The sequence below is a fragment of the Pan troglodytes genome, chromosome 16 (assembly GCF_028858775.2).
Source record: "Pan troglodytes isolate AG18354 chromosome 16, NHGRI_mPanTro3-v2.0_pri, whole genome shotgun sequence".
Lineage (NCBI taxonomy): Eukaryota > Metazoa > Chordata > Mammalia > Primates > Hominidae > Pan > Pan troglodytes.
Window position 1 is genome coordinate 10,366,846 of NC_072414.2, and position 18,722 is coordinate 10,385,567.

General features: G+C 43.5%; 1 protein-coding gene, 3 non-coding genes and 2 pseudogenes across 49 annotated transcripts in view; 1 reads left to right on the top strand and 5 right to left on the bottom strand.

The window, feature by feature from the left end:
* LOC104002225 (uncharacterized) overlaps positions 1–16,953 on the bottom strand; it is a 79,249-nt gene extending 62,296 nt beyond the window's left edge. For 41 of the 46 annotated variants that reach the window (XM_063794513.1, XM_063794519.1, XM_063794509.1 and 38 more), the window contains exons 1-3: positions 5,356–16,953; positions 4,930–4,974; positions 728–3,573 (exon numbers count right to left, since the gene is read on the bottom strand). The gene's annotated coding sequence lies outside the window, so the exon portion shown is untranslated. Of the gene's footprint in view, positions 1–727; positions 3,714–4,929; positions 4,975–5,355 lie in introns of those variants that run through there. The other 5 variants (XM_063794493.1, XM_063794491.1, XM_063794498.1 and 2 more) reach the window with 5 other exon arrangements.
* Positions 1,013–1,094, bottom strand: LOC112205693 (small nucleolar RNA SNORD115). The gene has a single exon (XR_002939791.1). It is a non-coding gene; the product is annotated as a small nucleolar RNA SNORD115 (small nucleolar RNA).
* On the bottom strand, positions 3,305–3,386 carry LOC112205706 (small nucleolar RNA SNORD115). The gene has a single exon (XR_002939804.1). It is a non-coding gene; the product is annotated as a small nucleolar RNA SNORD115 (small nucleolar RNA).
* Positions 5,218–5,299, bottom strand: LOC112205688 (small nucleolar RNA SNORD115). The gene has a single exon (XR_002939786.1). It is a non-coding gene; the product is annotated as a small nucleolar RNA SNORD115 (small nucleolar RNA).
* On the top strand, positions 5,571–6,705 carry LOC107968462 (distal membrane-arm assembly complex protein 1-like; annotated as a pseudogene).
* On the bottom strand, positions 16,756–16,814 carry LOC112205723 (small nucleolar RNA SNORD115; annotated as a pseudogene).
* Positions 16,954–18,722: the final 1,769 nt, after the last annotated feature.

The following is an 18,722-nucleotide window of genomic DNA, read 5'->3' on the forward strand; positions in this document are numbered from 1 at the left end:
GCAGCATGGGCAGCAAATTGCCAGGACAGGACCCTCAATAGTGGGCCTTCTCACTTCAGGAGGCGACCCTTCCCCACATTCGCCCACTGGGAAGGGGTAACTTCCAGCCACAGGGAAGGGGTGACTTCCAGAGGGATGCAGGCTGCCCCACTGGCCCAAAGCCCACGAGTCCAACAGCTGGACTGCAGCACCACCAGGCACCGGCCAGAGCTCAGCCTTGACCTAAACCCAGTGAAACAGCACCACCCCTCTTCAGGCTTGAAGAGGCCCATGGGATGGCCCATTGCTCAGCAGGGTGGGTTCCATTCAGGACCATGTGTCAGGTGCAATCCTTGAATCTCCACTGCTCAACTCCATGGGCCTGATCACCCACCTTTCTCCAGGGACAAAGAGCATCTCTGTGACCCCCAAGGCACCCCGGAGCCCCTGTGGCCCCCCACATAGTCAGGGCAGTCCAGACGCGAGCACCGAGACTCAGCTGGGAGCTGCCCTGGGTGGAATTGAAGGAACCCTTTCCTGCCTGGACCACCGTCACCCCTGCAGGGCTTCAGGGAAGGCGTCCTCCTTGGTTCCTGATTCCCAGAAAGCCGCCCTCCTGGAGAACCCATCTCTTCCCAGTGGGGATTCAGTTTGGCTCCCTGAGGAAACCCTTCTTTCCTGAAGGCTGACCCTTGGTGACCCCACGTGGCCTGGCCCATGGCCCATGACACCAGCAGGATCCACTCACCTATGCCAGTCAATGCCAGGGGGCCCTCCTTGGTGGAAGAGCTCACTGAAAGACACAAGGGGAGAACAGGGTTCAGGGAGGAGCCACCAATATGTCCCACCCCAGGGAACCAGAGTGCCAACAGCAAGCCTGCACAGGGAGCCTGGGCTGCCTCATGGAGGAGCATAGAGACAGGGTCTGGCCCTTCAGGTGCCCTTAGAGTCACCAGATCTCCATCCCAAAATACAGTAGCTCAGCCAGGGACCTCAGCATCTAGTATCCTCTTCCAACATTCTCACCTAGGCTAGGCCTCAGCGTAATCCTACTAAGCATGATTTTTAAGTCATCACCTCTCTTCAGGACAATATAAGGTTCTCATCATTGACCCAACCCAGGGCACCCCCCTCCCCACACATGCATCCAGCAGGACCTAGATGGGCTCACTAAGGCTCAGTGGAAGAGACCAGTGTTGAGGGAAGTCAGGGACCCCAAACGGAGGGACCTGCTGAAGCCATGGCAGAAGAACACAAATTGTGAAGATTTCATGGACATTTATCACTTCCCAAATCAATACTCTTATTATTTCCTATGCCTGTCTTTACTTTAATCTCTTAATCCCGTCATCTTCGTAAGCTGAGGATGTATTTCGCCTCAGGACCCTGTGATGATTGCGTTCACTGCACAAATTGTTCGTAAAACATGTGTGTTTAAACAATATGAAATCTGGGCACCTTGAAAAAAGAACAGGATAACAGCGATGTTCAGGGAACAAGGGAGACAACCGTCAGGCCTGACTGCCTGAGAGCCGGGCGGAACAGAGCCATATTTCTCTTCTTACAAAAGCGAATAGGAGAAATATTGCTGAATTATTTTTCTCAGCAAGGAACAACCCTGAGAAAGAGAATGCCTTCCTAGGGGGAGGTCTCTAAAATGGCCGCTCTGGGAATGTCTGTCTTATACAGTTGAAGATAAGGGATGAAATAAGCCCCGGTCTCCCGAAGCGCTCCTAGGCCTATTAGGACGAGGAAATTCCTGCCTAATAAATTTTGGCCAGACCGGTTGTCTGCTCTCAAACCCTGTCTCCTGATAAGATGTTATCAATGACAATGTGTGCCCGAAACTTCATTAGCAATTTCAATTTGGCCCCGGTGCTCTGCCCCCATTTGCCTTGTGATATTTTATTGCCTTGTGAAGCATGTGATTTCTGTGACCCACACCCTATTTGTACACTCCCTCCCCTTTGAAAATCACTAATAAAAACTTGCTGGTTTTGCAGCTTGGGTGGCATCATGGAACCTGCCGACATGTGATGTCTCCCCCGGACACCCAGCTTTAAAATTTCTTTCTTTTGTACTCTTTCCCTTTATTTCTCAGACCGGCCGACACTTAGGGAAAATAGAAAAGGACCTACGTTGAATTATTGGGGGCGGGTTCCCCCGATAGAACAGGGCACCAGGAAGGGCCCAAACTTCAGCGCGCCAGGGGCTGGGCACCTGGCTGACAGACACTGGCCCCAGGCCATTGGGCCCAACACAAGTCCTCCTTCAGGGTCACCATCTGGAGAGACAGGGAAAAGTGTCCAAACAGAACCTCATGCCTCCATGTGGGAAAGGAGGCAGGGGGTGCTGACTCACACATGCTCTCCCTCCATGGACCCACCTGATGGGATCCATGTGAAACAGTGATAGTCATGGACGTGGGGGACCCTTGGTCCTCCCTGCCACTGAACCCTGGAAAACAGGGCAGGCTGGTCACTGGGCTCCAGCAAGATGCCCAGGCTGTGCCCTACTGCAAGACCCTGGAGCACCTCCACTCCCCATGCCAACTCCCCTGCAATTCCTGGGCTGCACCGTGACCCCTGGGTGGGGCCAAGGCCACTATCCAGCTCAGGCCAACCAAGGAGGCTGGTCCTGAAGGCAGGCACCGCTGCAGCCCCAGCAGATGCACAGCCTGCCCCTGCACAGGGAGGGGGCCTACCCAGGCTCCCTCTCCAAGCATGCACTGGAAATAGCAGCCTGGGACCCTGCCTCATGTGGCCTGGGCAGTCCTCGAGGCCAGACCCTAGCACCAAGTCTCAGCTGGGAGCTGCCCTGCATGGGACTAATGGAACCCTTTCCTGCCTGGACCACTGTCACTCCTGCAGGGCTTCAGGGAAGGTGTCCTCCTTGGGTCAGATTCCCAAGGAGGCGGCTCTCCTGGAGAACCAATCCCTCACCAGTGGGGATTCAGGTTGTCTCCCTGAGGAATCCCTCCTGTCCTGAAGGCTGACCCTCAGTGACCCCATGTGGCCTGGTCCATGAGCCCAGCAGGATCCGCTCACCTATGCTGCTCAAGGCCAGGGGGCCCTCATGGGCGGAAGAGCTCACTGAAAGACACAAAGGGAGAACGTGACTTCAGGGATGAGCCACCCACGTGCCCTGCTCCAGGGAACCAGAGCACTGACACGAAGCCCACACAGGGAAACTGGGCTGCCTCACAGACAAGTGCAGAGACAGGGTTGGGGCCCCTGCAGATACCCTTCAGGGCCTCCAGGTCTCCAGCCCAAAATCCCTCCTGCCGGGGATCCCAGCATCCTCTCCCAAAATTCTCACCTAGGCTGGGCCTCAGCATAATCCTATTGAGTATGATTTTTAAGTCATCACCTCTCTTCAAGAAAACAGAAGCTTCTCATCATCGACCCAACCCGGGGAAAGCCCCTCCCCATGCAAACATCCAGCAGGACCTGGATGTGCTCACCACAGCTCAGTACAGGAGACCAGAGTGCCAGGGCGGGCTGAGCTTCAGCGCACTGGGGTCTGGGCACCTGGCTGATGGACACTGGCCCAGGGACAGTGGGACCAAGGCAAGTCTTCCTCCAGGCTCACTGTCTGGGGGGACAAGAAGACATGTGTCCAAACATGGCCTCATGCCTCCATAGTGGGAAGGTGGTGGGTGGTGCCAGCTCATGCATGCTCTCCCTCCATGGACCCATGTGATGGGAACACTGACCCATCACAGACGCAGGAGACGCTTGGTACTCCCCATCACTGCAAGGGGGGGGGGGGTGGGTCACTGAGCTAGGACTAGGACAGGGCAGGTGGGTCACTGAGCTCGTGCAAGGCACCTAGGCTGTGCTCTATTGCAGGCCCCACAAGCACCTCCACTACCCACACCAGCTCCCCTGCAGGACCCCTGGGCCACTCCAAGACCACTGGGCACAGGACAGGGCAACCAACCTGCTCATGGCCAACCAAGGAGGCTGACCTGGAAGCCACATGCCACTGCAGACCTGGCAGTTGCATAGCCTGTGCCTGGGAGTGGAGGGCACCCACCCAGAGTTCTCTCCAAGTGTGCATGGGAAATCATAACCTGGGGCCCTGGGCCATGTGTGTTCTCTGGTGGGTCCCCATTCATACCCTACACACCTCCCAAACACAGAGCCAAGCCACACTCAGCCAATCGGGGAACACAGGGTATCTTCTCCTTTCCTTGAGCCCAAGACCCCACCACCCTGGAGGTGAGTCCGTGGATCAGAAGCCTGGGAGGCAAATTCCCTGGACAGGACCCTCGACAGTGGGCCTTCCCAGCTAAGGATGCCACCCTTCCTGCTAGTTGCCCACAGGGAAGGGGTGACCCCCAGTGGGACACGGGCTGGCCCCTTTGCCCAAAGCCAGCGAGTCCCAGGGCCAGCCTGCAGCACTACCAGGCACCGGCCAGAGCTCAGCCTTGACCCAACCCCCTTGAAGCCACATCACCCCCGACTAGGCTCAGAGGCACCACTGGGATGGTCCATTGCTGAAAGGCTCAGTCCCATTCAGGTTCATGGGTGGGGCCCAATCCTAGATCTCCAAAGGCCTGACCCCATAGGCCCAATCGCTCACCCCTCTCTGGGGAAGGAGAGCTCCTGTGTGACCCCTGTGGTGCCCCGGAGCTCCTATGGACCCCCTTATGTGACCTGGGCAGTCCTCATGGCCAGACCTGCACATTGAGTCTCAGCTGGGCGCTGTCCTGGGTGGGGTTGAAGGAACCCTTTGCTGCCTGGACCACCCTCACCACTGCAGGGCTTTAGAGAAGATATCCTCCTTGGGTCAGACTCCCAAGGAAGCTGCCCTCCTGGAGAACTTAGCCCTCCCCAGTGGGGATTCAGGTTGGCTCCCTAAGGAAACCCTCCTGTCCCAAAGGCTGACCCTTGGCGACCCCAGCAGCCTGGCTCATGGCCCATGACCCCAGCAGGATCCACTCACCTATGCCGGTCAATGCCAGGGGGCCTGCCTGGGCAGAAGAGCTCACTGAAAGACACAGGGGAAAATGGGGGTCAGGGAGGAGCCACCCACATGCCCTGCCCCTAGGGAACCAGAGCCCCAGCATATGCCCACACAGGGATCCTGGACTGCCTCACGGGGGAGCTCAGAGATAGGCTTGGGCCCCCTTCAGATGCCCTTCAGGGCCTCTAGGTCTGCAGCCCAAAATACAGTGGCCCTGTCGGGGGCCTCTGGATCCCAGCGTCCTCTTCCAAAATTCTCACCTAGGCTGGGCCTCAGCGTAATCCTATTGAGCATGATTTTTAAGTCATCACCTCTCTTCAGGATAATATAAGGTTCTCATCATCAACCCAACCCAGAGCACCCCCCTCCCCGCCCATGTATCCAGCAGGACCCGGATGGGCTCACCACAGCTCAGGGCAGGAGGCCAGGGCACCAGGAACGGCCTGAGCTTCAGCGCACCGGGGGCTAGCACCTGGCAGACGGACACTGGCCGAGGGCCACTGGGCCCAACACAAGTCTTCCTCCGTGGTCACCATCTGGGGGAACAGGAGTAGGACAGGTGTCCAAACAGAACCTCATGAAGGTGGTAGAGCCCGCCGGCTCAGGTATGCTCTCCCTCCATGGACCCATTTGCTGGAAACGCTGACCCGTCACGGACGCAGGGCACACCCTTGGCCCTCCCCGCCACCCAACCCTGGAAGGACAGGACAGGCGGGTCACTGGGCTCACACAAGATGCAGAGGCTGTGCCCTACTGCAGGCCCCAGGGAGCACCTCCGCTGCCCACGCTGGCTCCCCACACACAACCCCCTGGGCCACTCCGGGACCACTCGGCACAAGCTAGGGCCACCAACCAGGTCATGACCAGACAAAGAGACTGGCCCAGAAACCACTTACAGCTGCAGACCGGGCAGTCACATAGCCTGCCCCTGGGCATGGTGGGAGCCCTCCCAGGCGTCTTCTCCAAGCGGCATGGGAAATTGCAGCCTTGGCCTGGGCGCCACGTGATTTCTGCGGCGGATCCCCAACCACACCCCACACTTCCGTTGAACTGGTCTAATTTGGGCGTCAGCTCTTATTTTTCGAGCGTGTTTGTGAATATTTTAATGTCTTGCATCATTTTACTTTTGAATTGTTTCAAACTACATTTTTTTATGTATATGCATTCATATTTTGTAACATTTTTGGTACGTGTCTTCGTTTGTATACAACTACTCTTGTATGTTTTCTAATGTAAGATGTATTTTCTGTCAGTTTTTCAATTTGTATTACCATTGTCAAAATGAACCTTGAATTATCCCAGTGTTTTTGACCGTTTTATGCTTTTTCCTCATCTTACCGATTCTATGTATTTTTTAAAACATAATTTTTAGAGAGGCCGAGTTCCAGAACACGGGGTCTCAGTTGTCCCAGCCTTTTGAGTCCCTCAAGATCGCTATGCCTCCCGATACCGCCGCCGTGCCTGCCAAGCCTGCACCCCCAGCTACACCCGGATCGCCGACCTCACCAGCAGAACACCACCTGTTGAAGACCTGCTGGAGCTGTCACGTGCTTTCTGGGTTGCGGCTGATGGGGGCGGGCGGGTATGTGTACTGGGTGGCACGGAAGCCCATGAAGATGGGATACCCCCCGGGTCCATGGACCATTATGAAGATGGTCATGGGCCTCAGCATTGCCGCTGAGGCATCATCATCATGGCATCATCAGCATCATCGTCATGGCAGACCCCAAAGGGAAGGCCTACCACATTGTTTGAAAGTACCACCAGTGAATCTGTCTTCTGTCCCTGCCCCCATGACACACAGAGCAGGCATGGAATTTAATGGATGTTCTGGACAGACACTTGTACATGGACAGACATCACTACTGTGGATACTACAAGACTGAAAAGAAAATCATATGTTGTCATTCTCTGGCTATGGAGTGTTAGCGGCCTCCACAGATTTCACAGGAACCAATAAATCCCTCAGAGAAGTAAACAGGTTCTTTGTCTTATCTGGGGAAGGAAAGTATAACTTATATTTAAATATAATTGTTTAATTACTTAAGCATTATATAAAAACATTATATAATAATGTCTTATGTAATTGCATATCATATTATATATAATAAACATAAATATGTTTAGTTATATAGTTTATATAATTTTTAAAACTACAACAGGAAAATTAGCTATTTTACTTCATTATTTTAAAGAGTTCTTTTTTATTTCTTTCATTATTGGATCAACAACTGTTATCAACCTAACCCTGGGTGGGCATCATGCAATATACGGAAGTACATGAAACTTTCTATGTATTAACTGCTCATACTTTGCAAGGCAATTTCAAATCCATCACTTTATGAGAGCTTCACAGCTAGTCTGAGGCAGTTACTTCATTGGAGGTAAAACTTAAAACACAAGAAAGAGCCCACATGATTTGCCTAGGGTCACTCAGTAAGTCGATGATGGAGCTAGAACTTGTTCTTGTCAGGTTTTTGTTCTAGTCTTCCCTTTCATGGAGGCAAGAATAACCATTATAAAACAGTTAGATAATCATAAAACTCAGCATACATTAAAAGACTTAAATGTCACAAGAAAAACTCAAAATCTTTAGCTAAAAAAAAGATCTTTTGATTCTTTTTCCATAAGCACTAGATATGTTTCTGCAATGATTTTGAGATAAGTACTCAAAATTACATAGCTCATTTCTAAGAGAAGGCCATGTTTTCTACCTGTTGAGTTTTTCTACCCTGAGATACTATGGCTTCTTTGTAAAGGTATATAAAGTGTTTTTCAAAGTGGAAAGATACTGTTAAATTCAGCTGCTAATCACAGTGTATGTGTTTGGAATGACATGTTGAGCAAGTAATACCTTTAAGCTGTTGCTTTTTGCAGCATTATGTGGAAGTGCCTAGGTCTATTTAGCCTCACAGATGATTTTAGAATCTGGTATTTTCTACATGAGAGTTCATAGTGGGGATGGTGCTATACATATCTATGCAACTGAGAAGGAAAACATTTCAAACCTAAAGTAGGCAACAAGATATTATTTATATGAAATCCACAATTCAGTTATGCAATGTTCATGAATAGAGAAGTTTTAAGTTGGAAGGGACCATAGATGACCCAAAGCAGATCACATATGGTCATTCATATACTTAAAATACCTACAAAGACAAGTTGTTCCCTGGTTTAAAAGGCAGTCTGTTCTCTTGATGGACTGCTTTAGTCTGAACATTTTCTTAGGTTAAGCCAAAAACACATAAACCTAACTTGGTCTTGGCTTGATCTACTGGGTAAACAATAACTCTTAAACATATATACAGTTGACCCTTGAACACCACAGGAGTTAAGAGTGCTGAACATTTGCTCAGTGGAGAATCTGCATATAACTTGACTCCCCAAAAACTTAATTAGTAGTTAGTCTACCATTGACTGGAAGCCTTACTGATAACATAAAGCAGTTGATTAACACATATTTTTTGTGTTGCATATATTATATACTGTATTCTTACAAGAAGCTAGAGAAAAAAGAAGTAATTAAGGAAGTAATACATTCACCATTCATTAGGACGAAGTGAATCATCCTAAAGGTCTTCATCCTCATCTTTATGCTGAGTAGTCTGAGGAGCAGGAGGAGTTGGTCTTTCTGTCCCAGTGGCAGAGGTAGAAGAAAATCCACAGATAAGTGGACCTGCACAGCTCAAACCTGTGTTGTTTGGGTCAACTGTATCGTAATAGCATTTTAATGCTTTTCTCAGACTTTTACAAGTATGAATCTGAGCTTTTTCTGAATAAACCTGCCTGCTCACCATTAAAAAAAATTTTTTAGAAGACTTTTTAATGGGTGTGCAATACAAGCATGATTTGTCATACTGGGACCTTGAGGTTTTTATATACCCTTGCCTTGTATGGCATATACTAGACCATGTCACTTTTTTACATATTCTCTCTATATTTATGGTTGCCTTTCAGCAGGATTTTGCATGGGCTATTTGTGAGATATTCTAAAATTATATACCTTAATGGAAAGTAATCCCAGTATCTAGAATGCAGTTATGAGCCCACTCTGTATTGTCATCTCCCCGCATCTTCGATGTGTTGTTTTCACTCTCATTAGACTGACAATGAGGAGTTCATATGTTTTCACACACATGAAATTCATGTGTTCATCAACATAATCAATTCTGGGTTTAGCTGGAATAGGAATTTCCTCAGTCTCATATTCCAATTTTGTTGGTAGGATCCTTAACTTTTTCTTTTTCTTTCCTTTTTTTTTTTGAGACAGAGTCTCGCTCTGTTGCCAGGCCAGAGTGCAGTGGCACGATCTCGGCTCACTGCAACCTCTGCCTCCCTGGTTCAAGCGATTCTCCTGCCTCAGCCTCCCGAGTAGCGGGGATTACAGGTATGTGCCACCATGTCCAGCTATTTTTTTGTGTGTGTGTATTTTTAGTAGAGACGGGGTTTCACCATGTTGGCCAGGATGGTCTCAATCTCTTGACCTCGTGATCCACCCGTCTCGGCCTCCCAAAATGCTGGGATTACAGGCGTTGGATCCTTAACTTTCAAAATTCTTGCAGAAACCCTAAATCTATTACACTCAGAGTCCCATTTATATTACAGAGATGTTAGTCTTGTCTTGTAGAGGGACCTTACTTTTTGTATTGACTTGTTAATTATATCAACATCAGGTAATAATATTTTGTGATAGGATAGCATCAAGTGGAGCTGTCAATCCGTAAGAACATCCCATGTCAATATCCAGGTTGACCAAATCAGTATACCTGACCTCCTTGGTGGTGAATATTTCCTAGTTCAGTGGGCTATTTGAAACTGTCATACCACTGATGCATATTTGAACAGATTCTTTATTACCTACACATAAGAATTCTCCTGCATCATATAATGGGCTTAGAAATTGAGAATAATTTTAGTAGTCTGTTTTGCTACATGCTTTGTATTTTGAGGCTCAGTTTTCACTCTTGTTTTGTTCCCCCCCCCCAATTTACACCAAGTACATAATCAATAGATGGGGCTTGGTGGCCTAAAGCTGTAATGTAAATTTTTATTGAATAGCTCAATATATTTCTTTTGAAGATTCATGAATTATATAACACATTATAAACTATGTAAATAAGAAAATGTACATACTTTAGTGAAATTAGTTTTATTATTTCAGTTTTCAGAAATTTCAATCTGCAATGCCAGATTTCAGCTCTTTTATCTATAATATGATCAACCTTTTTACACTATCACTTAATCTCTACATAGACAGTAGTATGTCCAATACCTAATTGTTTGTCTGAGTAGGTATAATCTTGTACTTCAGTACCAGCAAGTATACATTGTAGTTGTTGAATAACCAGTGGTTGTGCACTAATGCAAGTGAAGGCTTCTGAAAATTCTTTACTATATATTTTTTTGCAATAGAATTTTATTACCAGATGTCCAATTCCAAATGCTTTCCCAATTCCATTTTTGTTTTTCTTTGTCATATCTTGTTTAGATTTTGATTCTATCATGTTTGCATCTTTCTGCAAATTGTCCAATGCACTGTTTATCAGTAATTGTTTCTATATCAGAAGAGTTTACAATTGTAGTCCTAGTTTTATTCCCCCTAATACTGTATTTAATAATCTCTGGCCAGGTATGGTGGCTTATGTCTGCAAACCCAGTGCTTCGGAAGGCCGAGGCAGCAGGATCACTTGAGGCCAGAAGTTCGAAACCAGCCTGAGCAAGACCCTGACTCTACAAGAAAAAATAGGCAGGCATGGTGGCATGTCCCTGTAGTCCCATCTACTCAGGAAGCTGAGACGGAGGAAGCCCTTGAGCCCAGGAGTTACAGGCGATAGAGAGCTATGATTGTGCTACTGCACTCCAGTGTAGGCAACAAAGCCAGACCCCATCTATTAAAAAAAGAAATCTCTTTCAGTTTGATCATAGTGCCATTTTAGTCCCTGTGTAAAAACATTTCGTAGTGGTAAAGCCTATCATGTACAAGTAGAATTCAGTTTACTCACATTAGCTATTGTAATATTAAATGATACAGACCATTTAATTATCCTCGAGTTTGTAAGTATGGGGACTGGAGACTGCCAGGTTCTAAACAGGGTAAGCTCATTTTTAGGTGATGATACGTTTTGGGGGTTTTGAAGAAACTAACCCTCACCATTTGGGCTGGGATATTTTCTCATCTGTGTGTCTATTTAAGCTTTATTAAATTGGACCCCCATGGCTATTTAAGATCTAGAGTTGGGCCGGGCGTGGTGGCTTACACCTGTAATCCCAGCACTTTGGGAGTCAAAGGCGGGTGGATCACCTAAGGTTGGAAGTTTGAGACCATCCTGACCAACATGGAGAAATCCCATCTCTACAAAAAATACAAAATTAGCCAGGCATGGTGGTGCATGTCTATAATCCCAGCTACTCAGGAGGCTGAGGCAGGAGAATCGCTTGAACCTGGGAGGCAGAGGTTGTGGTGAGCCAAGATCGTGCCATTGCACTCTAGCCTGGGCAATAAGGTGAAACTCTGCTCAAAAAAAAAAAAAGATACAGAGTTGTTGGAGTTTTGTGATACCCTTCAGGGACTTTCAATTTGAATATAATTACGTTCAACTTAATTAGTTAAAAATTTCTTCTCATCGGTATCTTCAATAACACAAAGGGTGGTGATATTTAAGATTTTTGTAATATTGACTAATCAGTGGGAAGATTTGAAATTTTTCATGTCTTCTGAATTTAAATCATCCAGTTGGTGAGTTTGAAGTATTATGACAAAGAAAGGGGTTTCTTAAGTCCTGATCTCATATTCAGGACAATTTTTAATTACCACAAAATTCCTTGAGGTTGAGATACTAACTTTTAAAAGAAAGACTAATAATAAGCTTTATGTTCAATTGATACAAATGAAGTATCAAAATTAATACAAACTAAGTATCAAAATTATAATGGTCAAAATAATTAAGAAGAACGTATTAATAACAAAACAGTCTATCTCTCCTGCTGTCTATCAAATAAGTTTTTCTCTTTAGCTTGCATATTATTCAAGGTTACTATCTAGAGAATTTATCCTTAAGGTTCTAAATGGGAATTATACCCCACTCGATGGTGGATGTTGGTCTCACATGTGAAGCGTGTATCCACTTGGGTTTCTCCTTCATCTTGATAGCACTATGAATTCTCAACCACACTTGATAGGGTTCTGTCCCGTGTGGTCACAGTCTGTCATCAGAACACTTTGATATAGACTGAATCTCCTGTTCAATATCAATGACACACTTCCCCAGGGGACTTTTTCAGCATCTGGCCACATGTTGGCAAGGTGAGCCTAGGGAAACCCACAAACTCTTTAAGTATCATATATGGTCATGAGGATTTTCCATTGTATCAGAGAAAGGGTTAGGCTTAAGCCCAAGATTTGTAGACCTTCCAAACTCAAAGGGAGTAATGTTGGGCTTGCTAGAGGGATTTAATCTTATTTTAAATGAAACGGATGGTAAGGTTTTACATAACTTAGCTAAATAATTCAGCTAAATAATTCTTTAGGGTATGTGGTTCACTCATTCCACTTGTTCAGAAGACTGGGGATAACAGGTAGGTAAATTATTGGTATTTGTGGAGTATTACAAAACTCCCGAATTCCCACAGATACAGAATGATTCCCCTACTGAATTCCAGATATTCAGGAATTCCAGTGGTTGAGATGATATGATTCAGTAAGAGCTTGATCACTGTTTGAGCATCTGCTTTAGCCTATCCAGACACCAATACACAACACTGGTAAAAATATTTACTATCTTCTAAAGGTGGAAGTTCTATAAAGTTCTTGTGCCAGCAGATCCTAGGTATCATGGGCCTTAGTAGGCTTTCTTGACTTATTTTAGGTAAGGAAAGAATTTTTCTGACAAAGAGCATATCTTCATATTATTTCCTGAATTATATGATGCTATTACAAAGATTTCAAATTGTCAGCATATTCCTTTTGCTTGAACGAACTTGTTGGTGGCATGAAAAAGCCACTCAATCATATAACAATCGGAATAAAGGAAAGATTTCATTATGTAATTCTCATTTTCCTATGGTGTTCATCTTAGTTGTCCTTCATTCCTAATTTTCTAATTCTTAAGAGAGTTGGCTATTTCTGAAATTATGAATAGGAGGTTTTGGACAGAAGTGATAGGGGTTTGATTTCCCCAGTCTAAACCTCAGAAGCCCTTCACAGCTAGGTCTGCAAATTAATTTCTTTTTAAAGAGTTAATCTTGTTTTCCACTGTGAGCTCTACAATAAATTACATAAATCTGTTAGAGAAGTTTGAATGACTCTACTAAATCAGAAATTAGCTTCTCATGTAATATTTTAGTTCCTATTGACGTTAGCATCTATTCTTCCAAAGTTGGCTAGTCACATAACAGACCACAAACATATAGTTATTACCAGTATAGATATCTGCTTTATAACTGGTGGCTAATTTAACAGCTGGTATAATAACTACAATTCTGCCACTTGGGCTGATTTTATGTTTCGAAAAACAGAAGCCTCTAAGCTTCACGAGGGTTGATTACCGTAGAAGATGCTTTTATATTCCTTTGTGGGTCTTTCACACAGAATATATTGATGAATATTCAGTCAACATTGGGAATAGGAATATTAGAAAAATCAGACCATGCTCCAGTGTCTTCCTCAATGACTCTGAGACAGTCAAGTTCAACTTATTCTGTCAAGATCTGGCCACAGAATAGCTGTCAAAAGGTTACACCTTCCTAGAATAGCATTAGGATCAGACAATAAGACTTGTTCTTAGCTTGTTTGACAGCATACTGACAAGTGTTGTGTCTTATGAACTTGTAAAATAGCAGTAACAACATGAAGTACCTGTAAGTTAAATTTCTCAGAGTCAAGGACTGAATGAGCCTTTTTAATCAGGGGAGTGGTTGCCACTGTACCTTATAAATATCATCGCATTTCCAGAGAGACAAAATACAAGAACCCGGGAAAGTAAGCAATGTGCCTATAATCAAGGCCTAATTTTGGAGTAACCCTTAATCTCAAGACAGAAAAGGTAGAACTCCTTTTTTAACAAGGTTAAAAAAGTAATACAAGTGAAGAAATAGCAGCTATTTTAAGGGCATAAAAGACTTCTTCAGCCTTATTTTGACTTTAATAAAGAGTTCTAGTGATGTTTCATGTAACATCTCAGTGAGAGGCTTAGCCTTTTCATAAAACGCAAAGATCTACAATTAATCCTCAAAATCGGTGAAGTTTTTTTTTGGCATGTTGTTTCATTTGTATATTAGGCTGACTTCAAGATGCAACCACCTTCCATCTGCCAATAACACAGATCCCAAATATTTTACTTCAGTTGGTAATATTGCAACTTAGCTAGCGAGGTTTTACGTCCTGGGAGTCTAAGAAATTTAGTAAAGCTAAAATGTCTTCTTTACTAGCATGTAAGTTATTAGCAGCTATCAATAACAATTAGTATGGAATCCTAATGTGAGGAATATTCTTTATATTTTCTTATAAATGCCCAGAGAATGGAGTAGGTGACTCTCTGAATTCCAGGAAGATCCATTGCCACAAATATTGAAAGCCTCCCGCTCCACAGGTAAACTCAAACAGGAACCTCGACTCCCCAGCTAAACATGGAGAACAAAACATTGAACATAAATCCATGACAGAAAAATACTTAGATAACTCAGGAACAGATATTAAAACAGTGGCAAGACTGGGAATTACAAGTGTCAGAGGAATCACAACTTGTTTCTCTAAGATCATGCATAAATCTATAAACAGTTTGACCTTCCCTGTCAAGTTTTCCTAACTTTCCCACAGGCAATATGGAAGCATTATGAAGTGAATGTGCCATTTTTTTTAACTATGCCACGTTTTTTAAAATGTTTCTAATTACATCATATTTGAGGTAAAAATAGAGAAAATGTTCTATACATGGCCAAGGTTTTTCTCTGTTGTAAGTTACAACAATGGTATTGATCTCTTTTGTTAAATCTTTATCATTTGTTCCTAGGACTCATAGATATGGGTTTATTTTCTGTAACTTGGGAGTGCTTCTCCAGCATTGAGTGAGACTCCTACTCTCCCACAGCCATCTTTTGTTTCAGAAAGCACATATTTAGCAATGCAGATACCTTGCATCCCAGAAGCTCCAAAAGCACTCTCTTCAGAGTACAGAAGATCATAGCCCTTGGTTTACACAGCAGGCCCTTTCTTAAAAGATTATTGGGCATATTAGGAGACAAGGCATATTCTTCCTATTTTATGCAAATAGGCCCTCGCCTATTTGCATGAAAACCTCAGAGGAGAAAGAAGAGGTAGCAGATAGTCCAGAAATACTTATATCTGGATATTTTCCTAGTTTGGGTTAAAACAGAAAAGGCCTGTAGAAACTGCAGAATATGTGGCTCCAGTATCCAGAAGAAAGGGTAAAAAAGGATTAAAAGATAGGAAAAAGAAACAGACACATAAATTTATCCTTTCCCAGCTCTGTTTCCTCATTATATCAGTTTTGCCCATGCTTTGCTCCATTTGCCAATGATTTTCTGTCTGATTTTACAGAGTAGGGAAGACCTCCTCAAGGAGGTTGTAAAGCTTGTCAGGTTTTATCCCTTGCATCTTTCTCAATCTCATCCAAGATTCCTTTTTCTAATGTGTTGACTTTTTACATGAGTGACGTATTAATTTCCCGTTAGCTTGTGCCCTCTTATTTATTGGTGGCCCAAATAAGTATTTGCTCACTTTGTGAATAATTGTAACTGGGCAGCTAACACTGCAGTCTTAAGGGTTTTTTCTTCTCTTTCTCCATATTTTCTCAAAGTTGGGTTACTGCCACTAATATCTGAGAAACTATCTGTTCTTGCTAGCTACCCACTTTTTCTCTTAGTTGTATTTGAATTCCTGGCAACAAAAGTGCCAGAAAAATGGAAAGGACCAAGGATCTATTCTGATCTGTCTGTGAATTTATACCTCTTAATTTAGAAAATGTTTCAGTGAGCTATGGTAAAAATCAATGGAGAAGTCACCCAGCTTGTGAGTACAGCATTTAGCTTCTCCCAGTTCACATTCTGTAGAAAGTTTTCAAGGACTGCTATAAGCAGTCCTTCATGTCGGATTCCCAAGGCATTGAATAGCCTATCTGTCAGGGGAGGTGGAGAATTGGACTCCAAGTCCTCAGCCCTCCTTCATGAGGGGGCTCTCACGTGGTGTTTATTGTGTCTATCAAAGTCAACTGGAGGCAACACTCCATGCAACATCCAGTGGGCATCCCCAATGTGCAGGGCCAAAGATTGAAAACACACTTCAGAGTGCCTTGGGATATATTTGTGGATATCCTCAGAGCACTGAAAAACAACTCTTAAGACAGCTAATTTCAGCTGGAAAAAAAGGCATATGGATTATTAGTATTTTGGGTCCTGCAAGCAGTCCTGGATAAGTTCTAACAAGCACCTGAGTTGCTGAAATTCCAAAAGGCTAGAGCTGATATTCTTCATGTTGAGATGAAAAATAAGTTGATTTGAGATGATGATACCAACAAATCACAAGATTTCTCAACTTTCAATCAAAGCAAAGCTCAGGTATAAAATTAAGTTCTTCAAGTCCTTATTTTTGCCATTTAGTAGTCTGACTCCATTTTTTATTCCTTTTCTTCCAAATTACTAGGACAACCATTCACTAATCTGATACTTTTATTCTATTACAGTCTCTTATCTAAATTCTCACTGACTGCTTGTTCTTTTCTCTTAATAACTTCTGTTTCCATAGCTATGTTTTGCACAGCCTAGGACACCCCCACATCTCCTCCCAAGAATGGGTCTCAGCATAATACTTATGAGCATAATTTTTATGTCATCAAACCTCCTCATGACCCAAACCATGGCACTAAATATATATATTTATCCTATATATCCTAAATATATATCTATCCTAAATGTGTGTGTGTGTGTGTATATATATATGTGTGTGTATATATATATGTGTATATATATGTGTGTATATATATATGTGTGTGTGTATATGTGTGTGTGTGTGTGTGTGTGTGTATATATATATATATATATATATATATATATATATAAATATATATATATATATATATATAATTTGGTCCTAAAAATTATAACCAGGGATGGCATCCTTAAACCCTTCTGTGAAAGTATATTGGAGTTCATACATATTCAGTGTGGCTTTTCATGTGTCCCTGATGTAAGAGGCCAGAGAGTCTTCTTCTTCTGGTGTTATTTATCTAAGGACAGGAGTAGGGCAGTAGATGAGAACTGTATCTCATGGGTGTTATTCCTAAAAAAGTAAATTAGATATCAGGAAGCTCCTAATTTTATATCTATGGGCAAACAAACAAGTATCTGGATCTCAATCCCCTGGGTACAATTGCCAGGTCCCTTGAATATTCATAGTCCATCAATGATCTACAAATGTCATAACGTACTGCAAACCTGAAATACTATAACAGGGATGAATTTTTTTACTTGCATGCTTAGATCCAAATAAATATTGCACTGTAGAAATTGTACCAATGAATCACAAAATTTTCTCAACTTTCAGTCAAGGCAAGCTCAGGTAAAAGGTGAAAATCTTACAAGAATCCCATCACATACATAACTCATGAAGAAGACCCCATAATGATATTCATACTGTCTGAAAGAATGAATCTAAATTCCTTAGAAACAAGTCTTCGCTAGAACCAAGGTCTATTTGAACTTTCTCAGTTACCAAAGGCAAATTTCATTCATGTAATATTGTATATCCTGCCAACCAGATTTACTTCAATACAGTAAAATCACAGGAAAAAGTGAGATATAATTTCTAAAAATTATGGCAATGAACCACTAAAATCAGGTTAACATAAAATAAGGAATTGCTCAATTGGAAGGAAACAGAGATGGATGAAAATAAGTTCCCCGCCCACAAATATAATTTCTATTTTAATGGAGTTAAGAATATGTGAATCTAGGTAATATGACATCATAGAGATGATACCAATAATCACAAAATTTCTCATCTTTCAGTCAAAGCAAAGCTCAAGTATAAAATTAAGTTCTTCTCATGATGATCTTATCATCTATGTGGATCACACATGGAGAAGAATCAGTCACAATACTATCCACGTTCCTTGACAGAATATGTGCATATTTTAAGGTTTACTTATCCTTCAACTCCTCCTGGGCACTTTGTTTTCAATTTTTGCTATTAGATATGGCACCATGATAAGCATTCATGTATACATATTTTGGGTCAATCATGCATGAATTTTTGTTAACCATATACCTGAGAGTATGTTGCCTCGATTCAACTTCAGTGAATACTAAGAGAATTCTAAAAAACACAGACTTTCAAATTTTAAACAGATGATCCTTGATTTATGAAGGAGTTACCTCCTAATAAACCTACTATAAGTTAAAAACACTGTAAATAAAAAATGCTTTTAGTACACCTAATGTACTGAACATCATAGCTTTGCCTAGCCTACCTTAAATGTGCTCAGAACACTTACATTAGCCTACAGTGGGTCAAAATGGTGGCAGCACAGCACACGATGAAGTATTGGTTGTTTACCTTCATAACTGCATGACTGCTAGGAGCTATGGCTCACTGCTGCTGCCTAGCCTCACTAGAGTATCATACTGCCAGTGGCTAGCCCGGGAAATGAAAATTCAAAATCCAAGGTATGGTTTCTACTGAATGCATACCACTTTCACAACATCATAAAGTGGAAAAATCATAAATCAAACCATTATAAATTGGGGACTGTCTAGATATA